General features: G+C 42.3%; 2 long non-coding RNA genes across 3 annotated transcripts; one reads left to right on the top strand and one right to left on the bottom strand.

Moving 5' to 3' along the window:
* The first annotated feature begins 1904 nt into the window (after nucleotides 1-1904).
* On the top strand, nucleotides 1905-4874 carry LOC142991851 (uncharacterized). Of its 2 annotated transcripts, XR_012960998.1 has the most exons (4): nucleotides 1905-2053; nucleotides 2596-2698; nucleotides 4101-4245; nucleotides 4500-4874. It is a non-coding gene; the product is annotated as an uncharacterized LOC142991851 (long non-coding RNA). The 2 variants fall into 2 exon arrangements; XR_012960997.1 differs by lacking the exon at nucleotides 4500-4874 and having other exon boundaries at nucleotides 4101-4364.
* An 84-nt stretch (nucleotides 4875-4958) lies between these two features.
* Nucleotides 4959-6230, bottom strand: LOC142991859 (uncharacterized). The gene is made up of 3 exons (XR_012960999.1): nucleotides 5984-6230; nucleotides 5451-5566; nucleotides 4959-5193 (listed from the first exon to the last, which is right to left on the bottom strand). It is a non-coding gene; the product is annotated as an uncharacterized LOC142991859 (long non-coding RNA).
* Nucleotides 6231-17242: the final 11012 nt, after the last annotated feature.

A 17242-nucleotide genomic window follows, 5' to 3' on the forward strand; every position in this document is an offset into this window, starting at 1 on the left:
TACACTTCAATCTTTTAGGCACTTCTTCAGCAATTGAAATCGCAGTGCATTTGCTTCAGGAAATGCATTTCTAGAACTATAAAGCAACTCAACTATGCCACAGGTGACTTTGGTCTGGATCCTGGAGTCCTCAGAATTCTCATGGTCCAAAGTGAAGCAGCCTTCATCTTCGCCTGTAGTATAATTAATTTGAAGAGCTGCCTGAGTTTAAAGTGTTCAGGCGTCTTATGAATCTTACCTGAAGTCATTTCGTTCTGTAAACATGAAGCGTGTGCGTGTTTGTGTGTGTGTGTGTGTGTGTGTGTGTGTGTGTGTGTGTGTGTGTGTGTGTGAGCAGCTGTGAGACGGCTGTTTGCTCACTGTGTTAGATCCTATTGGATGAACCTGGTGACCCAGTGCAGTGTTGGCCTGTGCATGATTACACACTGCATCATTCGATTAGAGGCTGAGAGTGGAACACACACACACACACACACACACACACACACACACACACACACTGCACGTCTTCAATAAAGGTTGGACCTTATACATACAAGGAGTGTAGGCAAGGTAAATTAATTTATATAGTACAGTTCAAACACAAAGAAAATTCAAAATGCTTTACACAATATCCAAATTCATTAAAAATATTCAAAAGCAATGACTAACAAAAACAGTGAAGTAAAAAATCTGTAGTGCAGATATTGTAAAAGTTTTATTGCTGGTTTTAAAGAATTCAGAGTTCGGGCAGAACTGGAGTTTTGTTCGTCCAGCCTGCTGAATATGAACGCATGCACACATTTCTTGATCATACTTGGACGAGAATCCTCTTCATCAGGAACAAGTTGTGGAGACTTGGGGGTGGTGGGACCTTGTTGATCCTCCGCCATGTGGAGACGCAGTTTACCAGCAGCCAACGTTGTGACCAGCATATCCAGCTCTGTGACCTCTTGTTGCTTGTTGGCAGTATCCCTATCTCAACCTTGCTGACCGTATCAGCCTGGTTAAGAACGAGCTGTTTTCCCTTTTCTGTTGTTGACAGCAAGGCAGGAAGGGCAACCTGTGCTTTGTGTGCCCAGTGAAGACTGTGGTGGACACATGAGACGCTGAGGGGGGAGGTTTATGTTGACCAGCTCTTCCACACTCTGTCTGTGAATCCCAACAGAGGAGATGCGAGGGATTGAACATCCAGGTCACCCAGACTATCAGCAGTCAAATCTTCAGACTGTTCTCTGCATGTTATTAGTCCCCACATCTGCTATAACTCCCTTAATATTGGAATGTTCAGACAGTAATTGGGGATTGTCACAGACCATAGCGCCTCAGAAAAATCTTTTCATTTGAATCTGATCTGTTGTGGGGTCATGTCCTTTTGCCTCTTTTTCCTGTCAGCGTTTCCAACCTTTCTCAATCTGTTAGAGCATCTGGTTCGCTGACAGCAGAAGTGTGATCACAGGGTTCTGAGGATTTTTCTTGTGTCAAGCACAGCAATGTCCTGTAACAATTGAAAACACTTTGTAGACACCAGTGAGTGTGGAGGCATCGTGTAGTCCAGGACACACTGCTGTCGTTTGTCTGAGTAATCAGTTACAGAAGAGTTTAAGATCATTTCTGATTTTAGAGATAACTCTGTGAGCGTGTGTTTATTCATCTTTCAATTCAAGTCAGCTTTATTTATATAGCAACAAATCACAATCAAGGCACTTAACATACAGAGCATTTAAAGAAACCAAACATACGGTGGCCGAGAACCGCCACCGCTGCAAATAAAAGAAGCGCTGCAAAAATAAAAAGCTGGTGCAAAAATAAAAAAGGCGATGCAAATAAAAGAAAGTCTGCAAAAAAGAAACGCTACTGCAAATAAAAGAAAGTCTGCAAAAATAAAAAAGTCGGTGCAAAAATAAAAACGGTGATGCAAATAAAAAAGCCACAACGGAAGTGGGTTACCGGGGACTGTTTTTGCCGATGCACCTGTGTGAGTAGAAGACGACGCCGACGCACCTGTGTGAGGAGAAGAAGACGGCGACGACGACGACGAGAAGAAACTACGAGTAGGAAAACGAACTAGAAAGTAAGTGAACATGATAGTGTTTAATGTCGCTACGTGTACTTTTTAATGTGTTATTTGGTTAGGCCAGGTAACCCCAGGTTTGAAGGTGAACTGGAGAATGCCGGTGTATTGTTAGCTTCGGCTAACACGGGGAGACCACTAACCAGATGTCAGTTTGACATCATAGCTGGAGTTTGAGTTATTGGATGACATCGTTTTGTTAGCGTGATGCCATCACACTCATTTATTTAAGTAGCTTCAGATTCAAACAGCTTCAGCAGCATTGGAGACACACTTTCTGGACCAACATCTGACTGTGACTCTGTGAGTGAGCTCGTTTTGTGGTGACTATCTACAGTGAAGACAGCTTATTACTGTCGTTGTTGTTGTTTGTATCATTAATAATCATGCTAACAATAATCTAAGGCGTGGGTAACAGAAGTTATGTGGATGAATGTGAAGTTTAAGCTGTGTGGGGTGGCCAGGGACCTTTGAGAAAGAACCATGACCATAATGTCAGATTGAATCCTAAACTTGACTGTTTTTGCTTTGTCATTTACCAGGTCATGTTTTGTCCATTCTGTGGGGTGAACCTTCCATCCGTCCTGGTATATTGTGGCTCATGCTGTAGAAATGTCAGGTTCCTAAGGAGTCTTCAAGATGAAGGTACATTTCTTTCTGACAGTTAATGAGGTTCTTAAACATGATGGATTGCTATGCTTTTTCAGAGAATATACTGTCTGTTAGTCATGAATATACCACTTCATATGGTGAAATCCATAACAGAGGCATGTGGAATACAATGAATTTGAAGACATGAAAAATTAAGAAAGTTTCTTAGTCTAGTAGGCTACTGATCCCTGTAAAAAAATCCTATGCAACAATTTTGAGTGTTTTGCACTATGCTACTTTTATATAAAGACATTTTCAATTAATTAACTTTAACGAGTGCATTGAATAGCTTGATTCCTCAATAACTAATCACTAACTACCATGTCACCCACACATGATAATCTTAACAATCTCATTTATTCACCTCTGTAAAAATTGAAAATGTTCATTATGCAGTTCATCATTTAGCCTCTAATATAGTGTCCTCCGTCCTACCCCTCAGGTCCTGAAGCTAGTACTCCAGTGGATGAACTTATCCAAAAATATTTCACAGAGGGCCATAGTTATGAAATAATAGTGGACTTACTGAAAACCAAACACAACACATCAGTCAGTTTTCGCAATCTACAAAAAAGACTAAAACATGCAAGCCTGACCAGAAGGATCAACTACACTCCAATTGCTACTGTGCAGGCAGCTATTTCCGAGGAGCTAAAGGGATCAGGCCAGCTTTTAGGGTATAGAGCGATGTTGCAGATTCTGAAACGGAAACACTCTCTTGTCGTCAGACAAGACGATGCACCTAATGGCAGAGCTGGATCCATGTGGAACAGAGAATCGCTGCAGACGTAGATTTGTTCGAAGGGCATATCATTCAATGGGACCAAACGAAACCTGGCACGTTGATGGGTATAATAAATTAAAACCTTTTGGAATTGGCATAAGTGGCTGCATTGATGGCTTCTCCAGAAAAATTATGTGGCTGAATTGTGGAAAGACGAACAACGACCCTTCAGTAATTGCTCAAAACTACATCAACTGTGTAGTTGAGCATGGAGTTTTTCCAAAGCGGCTCCGCACAGATTGCGGCACTGAAAATGGAATAATGGCCGCCATTCAATGTACCATGAGATCAGAGCATGCAGACGAGTTTGCAGGAGCTTAAAGCCACATGTATGGCACTTCAACATCCAACCAGCGGATTGAAAGCTGGTTCCGGAAACAAAGGTTTCTGTCACTTTTAATTCATTTATGTTTTACTTGACCCTGGATTATTGTATTTGCTGTATGCATTTATATTATTTCTCAGTTTAATGTATATTGCTGTGCTTTTTAAAGGAAAGGGTATATTGTAGTGAAATCTCCAAAAGGCATGAGTCAGTAGTAAGTGGACTTGTACATTAATCTAAACCTCTTGAAGAACGATGACCTGGATGAATTTGTGTTTTCTATCTAGGAGCCAATTTTGGATGGATCTGTTCAGTGACTTGAGGGAGAGGCATCTCTTCAATGGCAGCCCTGCAAACACAAAGTTCACCTCCTGGAGTCACCTTATTTATTATTAATTACGTAAAAACTGAAATAATGTGGTGCTCTAAAATGTGGGTACTTAACTGCACTTGAAAATATTTTGTAACATTTTGATTATAAAATTTAAGATTCACAATAAAGTTTTCCCTCATGTGCAATGCTTTCTCTAATATTTGATACTTAGTTTAACCTAAGATCATTGCTTGTCTTTGGGTCTCTGCATCCTTGTCCTGTAAGAAACTCTGGAGATAATTGTAATGACCATGAAAGTGAAACTTAATTGATGTGTTGCTCAGTGTGAACACTTTCCTGTACTTGCTCCTAGCAATTGTGGTTTCCCAGCATCTGCCCAAACCCTGAACCACATCACCAGCATCATGCCAGTGCCAGCAACTCCTGCTGGGGATGAGCATGAAACTCTTTTTGGAGAACTGCAACGACAGAGTGGTGTAAGAGCTCCTTTGCAGTGGGAATCAGCTGTAGAGAACTACATCACCCTGAAAAACATGGCTGGTCTGTAAAAATTTTAGGGACATATTTGTGTTGTGACAACACCAAAACAAACTTCTTTTTATGTGTTGTATTTGCTGCTGCTGTATATTGCTGCTGTCATTTTCTTCTCTCCCCTGTCATTTGGCAGAGGCTTTTGTCCAAAGCAACGTACAAATGTCTGTAATAAAGTTGTCTATGCCTGAAAAAATCTTAAAAAAAAAAAAAAAGAACAGTCTGTAGTTTTTTTATTTAAAGAAACAAGCTGAAGCTGCAAGCACATTCCTGATATCAAATACAATAAAAATGTGCGGTCTTGACAACAGTCTAAAAATGAAATGTTTAATATAATGTACACAAACATGGATCTCTAGGTCAGAGCGTGACACATTCTTTTAAGTAGTTTAAGCCTTGATTGTGTGACAATATTTTCAGACAAGGCTAAGTGTGAACGATAGACTATGTTTCGGAGCTACAATTACCAGAGCTGCTGAATCAGTGCTTGACTCTCCATCTGCAGGTTCCCATATCTGGAAGTAAAAAACAATATATCAGTGAGCACTTCAAATTTGATTGACAGAACTAGAGCTGAACAAATTTGAACATAAATATTGAAGTTTGTAAAATATGTGTAGGCCAGGACACTGCAACATTTACTGTAATTTAAAATGCTATTTTGGCACGTTTCATCAGAAACATGGCTTCTATGTAAAATCTAGAAACATTTTCATTTTCAGACATAACTTACAATATAATCAATGTAAGACACAACAAATGTGGCACTCACCAATGTATCAGCTGCACTGAATTCTGCAGAGCTTGGACTCATGATGATCACCTCTGAATCCGACAAAGTAGTTTCGGAGGCTGCTGGTGTCCACAAAAAGGACAATTCATTATGATCTGCAAAAAACAAACAAAAAAAACAAGTATCATTAGGTTGCTTTGGACTTAAATTGCATGAACATTTTAGCCGTCAGTTCAATACCTCAATCTGACATTATGGTCATGGTATTTTCACAAAAGTCCCTGGCCACCTCACACAGCTTAAACTTCACATTCATCCAAATAACTATTGTTACCCACGCCTTAGATTATTGTTAGCATGACTATTAATGATACAAGCAACAACAACAACGATAGTAATAAGCTGTAGCCGTCAGTTGCTTCCACTCTCGTTAGTGGTCTCCCCGTGTTAGCCGAAGCTAACAATACACCGGCATTCTCCAGTTCAACTTCAAACCTGGGGTTACCTGGCCTAACCAAATAACACATTAAAAAGTACACGTAGCGACATTAAACACTATCATGTTCACTTACTTTCTAGTTCGTTTTCCTATTCGTAGTTTCTTCTCGTCGTCGTCGCCGTCTTCTTCTCCTCACACAGGTGCGTCGGCGTCGTCTTCTACTCACACAGGTGCATCGGCAAAAACAGTCCCCGGTAACCCTCTTCCGTTGTGGCTTTTTTATTTGCATCACCGTTTTTATTTTTGCACCGACTTTTTTATTTTTGCAGACTTTCTTTTATTTGCAGTAGCGTTTCTTTTTTGCAGACTTTCTTTTATTTGCATCGCCTTTTTTATTTTTGCACCAGCTTTTTATTTTTGCACACCAGCTTTTTTATTTTTGCAGCGCTTCTTTTATTTGCAGCGGTGGCGGTTCTCGGCCACCGTACAAACATTCCCTCACAACAACAGCGGCAAGGAAAAACTCCTCTTTAACAGGAAGAAATTATAAATCTCATATATAAATTAAATTAAATACATTACTGTTGTATGTGCAGGATAATGGACATCCTCTAACATTCTGTGTTACAACAAATGAGGCTTTCTTTTATTTTCTCATGATTCTCTGCTCATACTTAACTAAAGCTTTGCCTTTGCCAGCATTAAGTTGTGTGCTTTCTCAACAAGGTTGGGCGTGTTCCTCAAAACTGAACTGAAATAGAACTGAACATGAGTCAAAGATGGGAATAAATGTGTTGATGTAGAAATTAATTAAAAAAAGGAAGCAAAATTGCTTTGAAATCTTGGCAATTCTGATTTGATTTTGACACACCGGTGACACTCAGCTGTTTTCCTGTTCTGCTCTCAAGATGGAACAGGAACACCTCTTGTCCTTGAGCAAACCGGTGATCGCCCTGATGTCAGAACATTTTCTCGCTTGCTGCTTTGACAATCTCTCATCACTCAGCCAACGTATATCTGAGCCTCGCCGTCTTTAACGTGGCCGCTAGACTGAGGTCATATCTGTAGTTGCCACGGTAATAGGCCGTGTGCTCAGTATAGAATAGAGTATAGTAATTAGGGGGTTGAATGTCAGAGGCATGTGTCAACCTCACCTGGGGTGTACACACGTGTGTATTATAGTCAAATTAAAATCCTGTTTCCTCGCATACAAGTAAGTATGTATGTGTATGCATTGGTCAAGTGGTATGTGTAAGTATGTGTTGTGTACAAAGAGGTGCCTGAAGACAACAGACAAGACAGACTACATTCTCTCTCTCTCTCTCTCTCTCTCTCTCTCTCTCTCTCTCTCTCTATCTCTATCTCTGTCACTCTCTCTCTAACGTACATAATATGACTCAGAGAGATGAGCATGTAGCATGTAGCATGTAGCATGTAGCGCGAGCCATGACCGCTCGACATGGACGTCAAATTGTGGAAGAAAGCAAAGGGAAGCCAACAAACAAAGAAAGACCTTTTATCCAGCTCGGCCAAGAGATTCTTTGTGTAAAATGTGATGTGTGTGTGTGTGTGTGGAATGACAGACAGAGTTAAGGATGGTCGGCTAGGCAGAGGCAGCATATCGGCGCCTCCCAGGGGAGCCGTGCAGTGAGACCGTTCTCACGGGATGGGGTGCGTCTGAGCGCCCATCTCCAATCCAGGGGGGCTTAGACTGTCTGACCTCTCCGTCTGACCTCTACCTGCTACTGCTGCTGGGCCCCATCGGGCTCTGCCGCCATCGCAGTTCGGCGTGACCCCACCCCTCCCTCACCTTCCTCCCCCATGCAAGGTTGTTTCAGGCTAGGCAGAGGCAGCAAGGTTGAAAAACCTTGGGAGGTGTACAGTGGTGTCAGAGTCACAGCCCCTGCAGTGTCAGCCTATAGCATCAGAGCAAATGTTTGGGGCGGGGGCCGCATTCTCACACCTTCACACACACACTGTGAGCGTCCTTGTAATCCACCCAAGCAGCAATGTGTACATATTCAGCAAACACCTGAATCTTGTTAATTCCGTCCGTGTGTACATCTTACTCACATTTCTGCTTTTGTACAGACGTAAACTTGCGAGTAAACGTAAACACACTGATGTAGAGCAGTCCTACGCTGCATGTGCACTCTGTTAGGTATGTATAATGATGTTCACTGCAAATATTTCATAGATTTTATAGACAAACTCTGTTTGTCTGTCAAGAGAAGAACTCCCTGTCAGGGTTCCAGTAAGCATCAGCTTGCTCAGTGAGCCAGGACTCGTCAGGATCAAGAGAAGAGCAGCGCGGTCAGTAGAATAGAGGATTAGGGCTTTAATCTGGGGCACAGACGGGCGGTAACGTGCACACAGGGTTTAGCAGCGGTGAGTTATGAGTCTGAGCTTTGAGCAGTCACGCTGATTTAAAGTTTCAGAGTCATTTTTGCCTCGTGTGAAGACACAGTAAAGCGTGTCAGTACAGCAGCACAAACAGCAGCTATTCCACTAGCTGCAGCTACTGTGACAGGATTATGCTGCCATGTGGTAAAGGAGGGAGGAGAGGAGCAGCAGGGACAGAGAGGAAGTGACACACATGGGGGAGGGTAGGAAGAGGATGTGCAGTGTTTCAGTTGCGTCAGGCAGCGTAGATGAAGAGATTCCTTTTAATTTGACCTGTGTCTATGCTCCATACCTGCTAAACCCCATGGAAAGCAAACGTGACCTGCTCTCCGCTTTCATTTCATTACTGAGGTAATGAGAGTTTAGTTGTGCTCAGACTGCATTTTAATTTTGAACAGAATCTCGGAGTCGTGCAGACTTCAGACAAGATTTGAGTTTACAGCCTTTAATCCTCAGCATTTAAGACCTTAAAGCACAAAGATGGCGCCGATATTTCACTGTAAATCCTTCACCTGTATGGGAAAAACATACGTGGATGCACAGAGGGTTTATGTGGAAAAGGAGAAATATTTCATATATGAAGGATCATTGACAACATAATCAAATCTAAATCCTGGTTAATCCTGAGCTACAATATGGAGGCTACTGTCATTCCCACACCTATAGGCTGTGTGGTTGACAGCATCCTCTACCAGCCTGACTGCAGGGAGGTGATTGCATCATTGTTTTTGACATCATTGTTGCCATGGCAGCATTTAAAGGTTGACAGCTTCACCTTGGTCTCTTTCACTGCTGGAGGGGAGTCAGCCAATTCCTTTTTTTTATCTGATGAGGTAAATGTGTAACAACTTCCTTCTTCCTGATTCTTGTGTCACATCTGATCAGGTTGAGCCAGGTTACTTTGTCACAGACTTGTTTGAGAAGTCACTTTTTATCTCTTATAAACAAAGGAAAGGGATTTGCTTCTAGGGCACCTTTTCAGTGTTTCTGTTGGTATAGTGTAGATAAAGTGTATGATCGTCAGGGTTACGTGAAGGACGTCAGGCCAGCAAATCACACTGCAGTAGCCTGAACAAAACAAACACGCCCCAAAGTGTCTTACCTTCACCTTCACAACACCTCACCTAAAAATGCTTTCATACTCAGAGAGAGAACATGGATGCATGCTAAAATAAAATAAAATAAAATAAAATAAAATAAAATAAAATAAAATAAAATAAAATAAAATAAAATAAAATACAATAAAATACAATAAAAATAAAATAAAATTGTGTTGAAGCATTGGTCCTGAAGGTTCTTGAGCCCTGTGCATACTTCATAAAATCAAATACTGAAGTCACTTGGTGGGTGATAGATAACTTAGTGCAGATGCATGGTGTATTAGATGGTGCAGCTTCGCCTCTGCCCTGTGGATGTTTACATATCGACTTATGAGAAAAATAAATGACTACGTCATGTTTTGTTTGTGATGATGAGCCTGATGAGCCTCTGGGCTTAGTAAACCAATGAGAAAGAACGCTCGACACGCACACGTCATTACACTCTCACTCCATTTTTCCATTATTTTCCAAATTTAATCTAAAAAGGTTTGAGCAAATAAAACAGCACGGCTTTCAGAGAGTGAGAGAGTGCCTCCATCAGGTTGACAGAAATGTGGTCGCTGTAAACTACTTTGTAATTAATTAATGAGATACAGCACCTTTTGAAGAATGGGCTGCCAACACTCAGAAATATATAAATAATAATGGCAGAAGTTGTGGTTAATACAACAAATGTCGATACAGGAACAGTTTGGATTTTATGACTTGCTCAGAAGTTGGCAAAAATCTAAAAGCAGTTATTACAACACCACCATCAGGTATCAAAATGTACTGGGTTCTTCCTGGATCATGTCCAAACTGCACACAAGATTCACTGAAATCTAACTCTGAGAGACAAACAAACTGATCACCAAATATAACTACTAGGACAGTTACATTTGCATCCTGAATCTTTTTCAGCTGTGTTTCAGGCTTGAACTGGTCAAACCACTGTGAAATTTCAACATCTGTTTGTTTGTTTTTGCCTTTTAATAACATGCATATTTATGTGAAACACAAGCCAGGACCTGTGGAGAACAGACGGGTCTGTGTTCAACAGAGCGCGCAAACAAGAAAGGCTTTTCATGCCCTCTGCACCTGAGAGAGAGAGAGAGAGAGAGAGAGAGAGAGAGAGAGAGAGAGAGAGGGAGGGAGAGGGACAGAGGGAGAGAGAGAGATGGGGGTAGAGAGAAGGCGAAAGATGCCAGGAATTGGATGAATTCACTTCAAAGTACAGAGCATGTTTGAACGAGCCCTCGCTGTCTCTCGAACCTCGCGCTGATCTCGATTCCCAGAACCCTCTCGACCTTTGGGACCGAAGGCCTCGGCTACACAATGACAACTAGAGAATGAGAAAGACGTAGGAGGTAGAAGGAAAGAGAGGGAGAGAGAGAGAGAGAGAGTGAGAGAGAGAGAGAGAGAGAGAGAGAGAGAAAGAGTTGGATTGTGGGCTGTGGTGAAATGCACAGAGGAACTGCTGAGTTGCTCCATGCCATACGTATCGTATGACCGGGAGGAGGGAGGGGGCGTGGTGAGGCGGCTGTGTTGATTCCAGCAAATCAGCCTTCCTCTGGTTTGCACCGCCTTGGGCTAGATGTTTCCTGGGATCGTCCCGTGGGAAGATTTTGTTCTCCGAGTGTTTTTAGTCCACGGGTCGCCTGGCCTCTCTGCCCCCTCTGACTGCACCGTAGCCCCACACGCTCTGGCAGCTAAATGTCGTTTATTTTTTATAGCCTGGTATCACGTACAACGTCTCAAAGGGCTTCACAGGCCCACACGGTGAACCGTGCCCTGATCCAGCTCAAAGCTGTCTGAGAAAACAAGGGAGAAAAGGGCGCAACAATAACCTGAGCGTTTCAGGAAAGAATGGAGGAAAACTCGAATGGCCAGGTGGGGAAGAGGAGAGTTAGGTGGGGAGAGACACAAATTGCATTGTGACATAAGAGACAGAAGAGACCAGAGCAATGTTTTTGTGTAAGTCACAGTGTCACTTTCTGTTGATATGATAGTGGAAATTCACAGGTAAATATCTGGATCAAGATATGCTCCTGCCCATGTCCCTACAGCATGAACAAACACATACACACACTTGCGAGGCACAATGACTACCTTACTGATTAACATGTCAACCAACAGAATAGGTCCACCACTGCATATTGCGTAACCCCCCTGATTTAAAAGTATCGTACAAACCCTAATTTTTTTGTGCAGAGCTGAATTACTTTGGCAGAGAGTTGGAGGCCCTGCAGGTGCACCAACAGAACTCACCAAGCTGTCTGAGAAGTAAAGAATGATCAAATCTCAGAATACCTTGGCAAAGAAGAAGCTGTAATCGAGTCCCTATGATGGCTGGGCAACCTGTCCAGGCTGTACGCTGAGAGAGGCCGGAATGGACGTATAGAGGCCCAAACCTGAGCTGATGCACAGTCACAGGGGTCCATCTGTGGAATGTTAACCTTCCCTTGCGTCTCATCTTGGGTCTGACCTTTTACTGCAGCCATATGTTCATAGAGGCAAAGCCGGGAGGTGTTCAAGGTGAAAGAAGAGGAGGAGGAGCAAAGTCCAATTCTTTAATGGATAGAATTCTAGAAAAGACCCAAACCCAAAACAAAGGGGTAGAAGTCACGCCAAAGGTCTGATTGCGTGATGTAATGCAGGACTTTGTGTGTGGCTGCAACAATGGGATGCGCCTGCACGGAGGTAAACAATAGCAGCAGATCGATCACCTCTTTCCTCTGTGTTATTGATCGACTGCAGCCTAATGCAGGTCGCACGTGAAAACACACAAGCACACACAGTTGCTCAAATATACAGTATCCGCATACTTATTTAAAAAAATGCAAATGAGCTCCGAGACACATTAACAAAGAGCTGTAGAACCTCTACCCATCACACACACACACACATGGGAGAGAGAGAGAGAGAGAGAGAGTGAGAGAGAGAGAGGGAGGGAGGGAGAGAGAGAGAGAGAGAGAGAGAGAGAGAGAGAGAGAGAGAGAGAGAGTGAGAGTGTTGTGAAAGAGAGGAGAGATGGGGGAGGGGAGGAATCATTTCCAGCTGCATTGTTCTTTTATATTTAGCAGGTAAGCACTGGATCATTCAATAGCAGCTGATCACATTCTACCTTTGGAAATACTTTGTTATTTTTACTTCAGTAATTCATTGACAGAAAAATAACCCACTCCCCGGTGTGTTCTGTGCTTTAATGTGGGTCGTTCTTGCATGACAGCACCTCTAATTATCTTTTGCACCAACTGTGAACACATCTTTCCATAGTTCACACAGGATAGGATGTTTACTTGCATTTCCCAGGATGCACCACGTCACCTCCTCCACATCAGGAAGATTTGGCAGGGCTTCTCACAGCAGTTCACATGGAACCATGAAATCAAACAGAGGATTCAACAGAGCATCTGAGGGAAAGAACACCAAGTCCTGTTATGTGGTCTGTTGTTCTGTATTTGAAGGGATTCTGGATTTTGACTCAGCTTAGTTATCGAGCTCACTGGTAAATCTGCATCAGGCCCCAAAGAAAATTCCAAACCCAGAGGCCAATGGTGTCCACCAAAACAGGGGGCGGAGCGCCGCTGTGGTAAACATATAAACCTAAAACATGTGGGGCATAAAAACAGCTCCACAACACGTGAACACATGCTGCAGTTTGTGTGAATGCAGATGTACGCTGAGTGCAGGGAGTTAACACAGCATGGAGGTTTGTCGTGCATGTGTCAGGAAAAGACACAGAGCACGTGTGGGGGGTGTGAGGACGGCTGGACAGCTATGTAAATAACGTGTTCTATAGGGGCTGAACGGGCGCCGGAGGCTTATTTTAACCAGTTTAAAATAACTTTTGTATCATTGCTGCGCTGTGCTCAAGCTCTATAGGCAATATTGGTATTTTAGCGCCATATTACACAAACAACAAAAGGACAAAGCACTCAGAGAGTTCAAGTATTGTCCATTGCTGAACATTTCTCTCAATATCGTCCATCAAGGTGTATGTGTTAGTTTTAAGGCCCCGACCCGTCCAACCTTTTGAGTCATGCTGCCAAAACTGACAAAAGCAAACTGAAGCAAAACCCCCCCCTTTGCGTTGGTAATAAGTTAATAACACAACACCAATCAGAGTAGATGGGAACATTGTCAAAACATTCTCTACATCCCAAGAGACACAACAACCCTCTAATAATCATTACCTTCCTCCTAACACTCTGGACTAAAGGTCACAAGTTTGACCACAGTGCCTGCATCTTTAACAGGATGTTCAGGATCTTCAAAGTTATGTGGCGCACACTTGAAACTTGAGATGTTAAAACTAGAGCTTGGTGTCCACTTAGGTACTTCAGGGATCAATGTTGGGCCCTTACCTTCTCATTATACACCACCTTCGTCACAGTACGTCAGACACACCACATCTCAAAATTCAAACCCCAAGCAAGTATTTGTCCTTACTATGATTATAAGCAAAGATGTGACTAAGCCGTATACATGTACAGAATCAACAGGACTCTGCAGATCTCTGAGTAAACACCACGTGTTGCATAATTGCGCTGTGAGACGACTCTGCCCATTGAATGGAAATGTAAATGGAGGCGGCATACTGTGGTTAAGACATTGCAATGTCATAATACATCTAAATACATTTACAACCGTACAATCTAGGTCTGTTTCACTGAGTAAACATTCTTCAATAATGCCTGATGTTTGAAAATAAGGGTTTATGGCCTTTATGGCAGTATAAACTAAGATGTAAGCAACCGAAGTGGGTCACACTGTGGTCTGTTTGTCCACAAACAACCCCCCACAATACATAGTCAGCATTTTGTACTCGAGTATCAACACAGTAACAGCGCTGGCAGCAATCTCTATCATCTCTGTCCTCTGTCATCTCACATGATCAAAAGTTGTTGTTGATGTTTGGCTAAAAGTTGATCAGTGGCAAACTATGTATGGTTAAATGTAGGTAATGATTGGACATGAACAAAATGGACAAATCAAAGTACCTGTCAGTGTTTGCTCCCTTTGTGAGCCCCAGCTGGTTATCGAGGTGGGCTGAAGCACGGGCAGTGTGACTGCACGGCATACATGATTTTGAGAGGCCCCCTCACCGTGTCAGGCTGTGGGAGATCAGACAGGGTTTAGGAGCACTCCTGTCACTTAGAGGCTCCAAAGAAAACAATTCAGCCCGACTGTGGGAACACGTAAGAAATGGAAACTTGTTGGAAACTTAACACACAGTGCATTCTCGATTTGAAACACAAGACGGGAATGCGGATTTAGAAGCACTCGGTTGTAAAAGTACTGAAACAGTTGTGCAGTGAGGGCCTCCGTATCTGTCAGAGCCATAGCATGACAGCATGAGTCAGCAGGTTTACATGCATGTTAAAAGTTTGCTCATGTGTGCTGTCTCCTAATAACAGACCCAGACTATGAGAGTGTTACTATGTCAAGGGCTTAGTATTGCGATTCAAGCACATGAGAAAGTTTTGAGTGCATTTCAGTATTTTGTAGTTAAATGCAAATACAAACACATTTTCTATATATATATAAAAAAGAAAATACTGTCACACCGTAGCATAATTTTCTGAGGTCACGTCCACATTCATTTCTTTTCCTCCCAAGATTACGCAATACCTCACATGTGTACCATTACACCTACACCAAACACAGCCTGGCGTTTAGATATACCTTGTAAGTACTTAAGTAAACAACAACTACCTCCTAAAGTCCTGATGTATTGGTATTGTAAAATTTAAACACAATATACTTGTGATGCGAACCAAAAAAATTTAGTTTGGTTTCATAATTTTTTCCAATGACTCACTTTACTTTCTGTGAAAAGAGATGTTGACCTGACATACTCTGGTTTAACCAGAATGTCACGCCCTGGTTTCCAATAATGATCCGAAGCCATCTTTCACTTCTTCATTTTTACCGACCATCTGTTATCCTGTGGATTAAGATTTATCCACTTTTTCCAAGAAATCAAACATTTCATTTTCAAAGAAATCTTTTAATTTCATTGAAAACCTTTTCTTCTCTTTTCCCTCGGTTGTTTCGTTTTCATCGATTCTTTTCTCTGGCTGTTTTTAGCACCGGTCAGTTCTCTTGTACGGCGATGTTTCACCTTTCTCTACAATGTAAGCGTAGGATGTTAAACTTATTGTTTGTGTGAATGTACAGTTCAATGTAAGATTTGCACACACACATTTGATCTTGTTCACACAAATTAAGAAATTCATTGGAGCGCATCAGTCTTTTCACATTAAACCTCTAAAGTTGTGCTTTACGGTGAGATTTAGATCATGAAGCGGCAGAAACTACCTGCCAATGTTTGGAACACAGATCAACGCTGACTCAGCACATTGTCATACGGGTGCTAACAAAGCGCTTCAGCAAACCCGGAAGCATATTTCTTAATCAATCAGCGTGTTTATCTTACTCACTTTAAACCAATAAGAAGCAGAAAGAATAGGAAAAGAGAGAGTAAGACCCAAAAATAACAAATCCTTCATGAAATTCCTCCATAATCCTCATATAAACGAGCTATTTACGGTATTTGCCCCTGTGGATCTTGGCTAGAAATGTACAGATTGTCTGGCTGTGCACCTCTTTCCTGCATTCCTTTTTGATTTGAAACAGTTGTGTGTTTTCATCATGACTCTGCTTTCTGCATCCTGCCTACTGTGACTCAGCAGTTTTTGGGCAGACAGGTTTTGATTGGATCCTCTAGGAAAGCCTTATTAAACCATTATTAAATTGAATATGAACAATTCTTTGGTGTAATTAGTTTCCAGGCAGTAGAACCAGTTCTGTCCTGAACTATCAGCCTGCTGCAGAGACCCAGTAAGAGGCAGGGAGTCGCCCCTGGCACGTCAAGGTGCAGTGTTATGTTTCCTTTTTGTTTGCTCCCCTTCTCCTCTCTGGTTTGTTTTGTCTGCTGTTCTCTCACCTGTTCTCCTCATGATACCTGAGACAGCTGCGTTTTCTGTAAGCGGCCTAATTTCAGGGATCACATGATGCCTCGGTGCTTGATGCATGATGCCTTTGTGCAGGTACAACGTCCGAGCGTAACCTCTGACAGTTTGTTGTCCAACACATGTCCATAGGACTGGAGTGAGTGTCTTTGGATTGTCTGTCCCTGCATGCAGAAATAAATGGGAAATGTTGTAATTATGCTACAGGCCTAATTGACCTGAAATGTGGTTAATGGTGAACTGGTCTCTATGGAGCTTTTTCGCTGCAGGCATTCGCAATTGTCACAGCAGGAAAAGGCCACCACAGTGCTGGTCTGCTGTTGCCTCGCTGCAAAAAGGTCACAGGTCTTTGTTTCCTACCACAGAACTGAGCACATACTGGTGTGGTGAAAGCTTTGAAGTGAGTTTGTCTGTCTTTACAGGTCAACCAGATCAGTCCACTGAGACCCTGCACAGGATATGTGGCTACAGAGAATGGATGGATAAATAGAATAGTATGCATGATGCTCTGGCACATCAGAATGGAATGCAGCCTTTATTACATCAGCCAGGGAGGGTTATGTTTACACTTGGGTTTGTTTGTCTGTTCGCAGAATATCTTCAAAAGGGTTTTGACAGCTTTCAGTAAAATCTGGTGGGCAGGTTGGACAGAAACAAAGGAGGAACCCATGATGCTTTGGTCCTGGTAAATGCTATAACCACTTCTCCACCTTTTCCAATTCTTTTTTTCCATGGTCTCAGCAATAACCTGTCACGTTCCACATAATTCCAAGTTCTTTCCTTTTGTCCACCAAAGACTATGGCCCAGAAAGACAATAATTCCATCTCTGGTTTACATTTTGTCTCAATACCTGCAGATATCTTAGGTGTTAAACAGACGGATTGCCACTGTAAACTGCTTACTTTAACTCCATAATACCATCCATTGAAGTC

This window comes from Genypterus blacodes, unplaced genomic scaffold, assembly GCF_046128005.1.
Source record: "Genypterus blacodes isolate CSIRO-AG114 ecotype Tasmania unplaced genomic scaffold, CSIRO-AGI_Gbla_v1 ptg000003l_1, whole genome shotgun sequence".
NCBI lineage: Eukaryota > Metazoa > Chordata > Actinopteri > Ophidiiformes > Ophidiidae > Genypterus > Genypterus blacodes.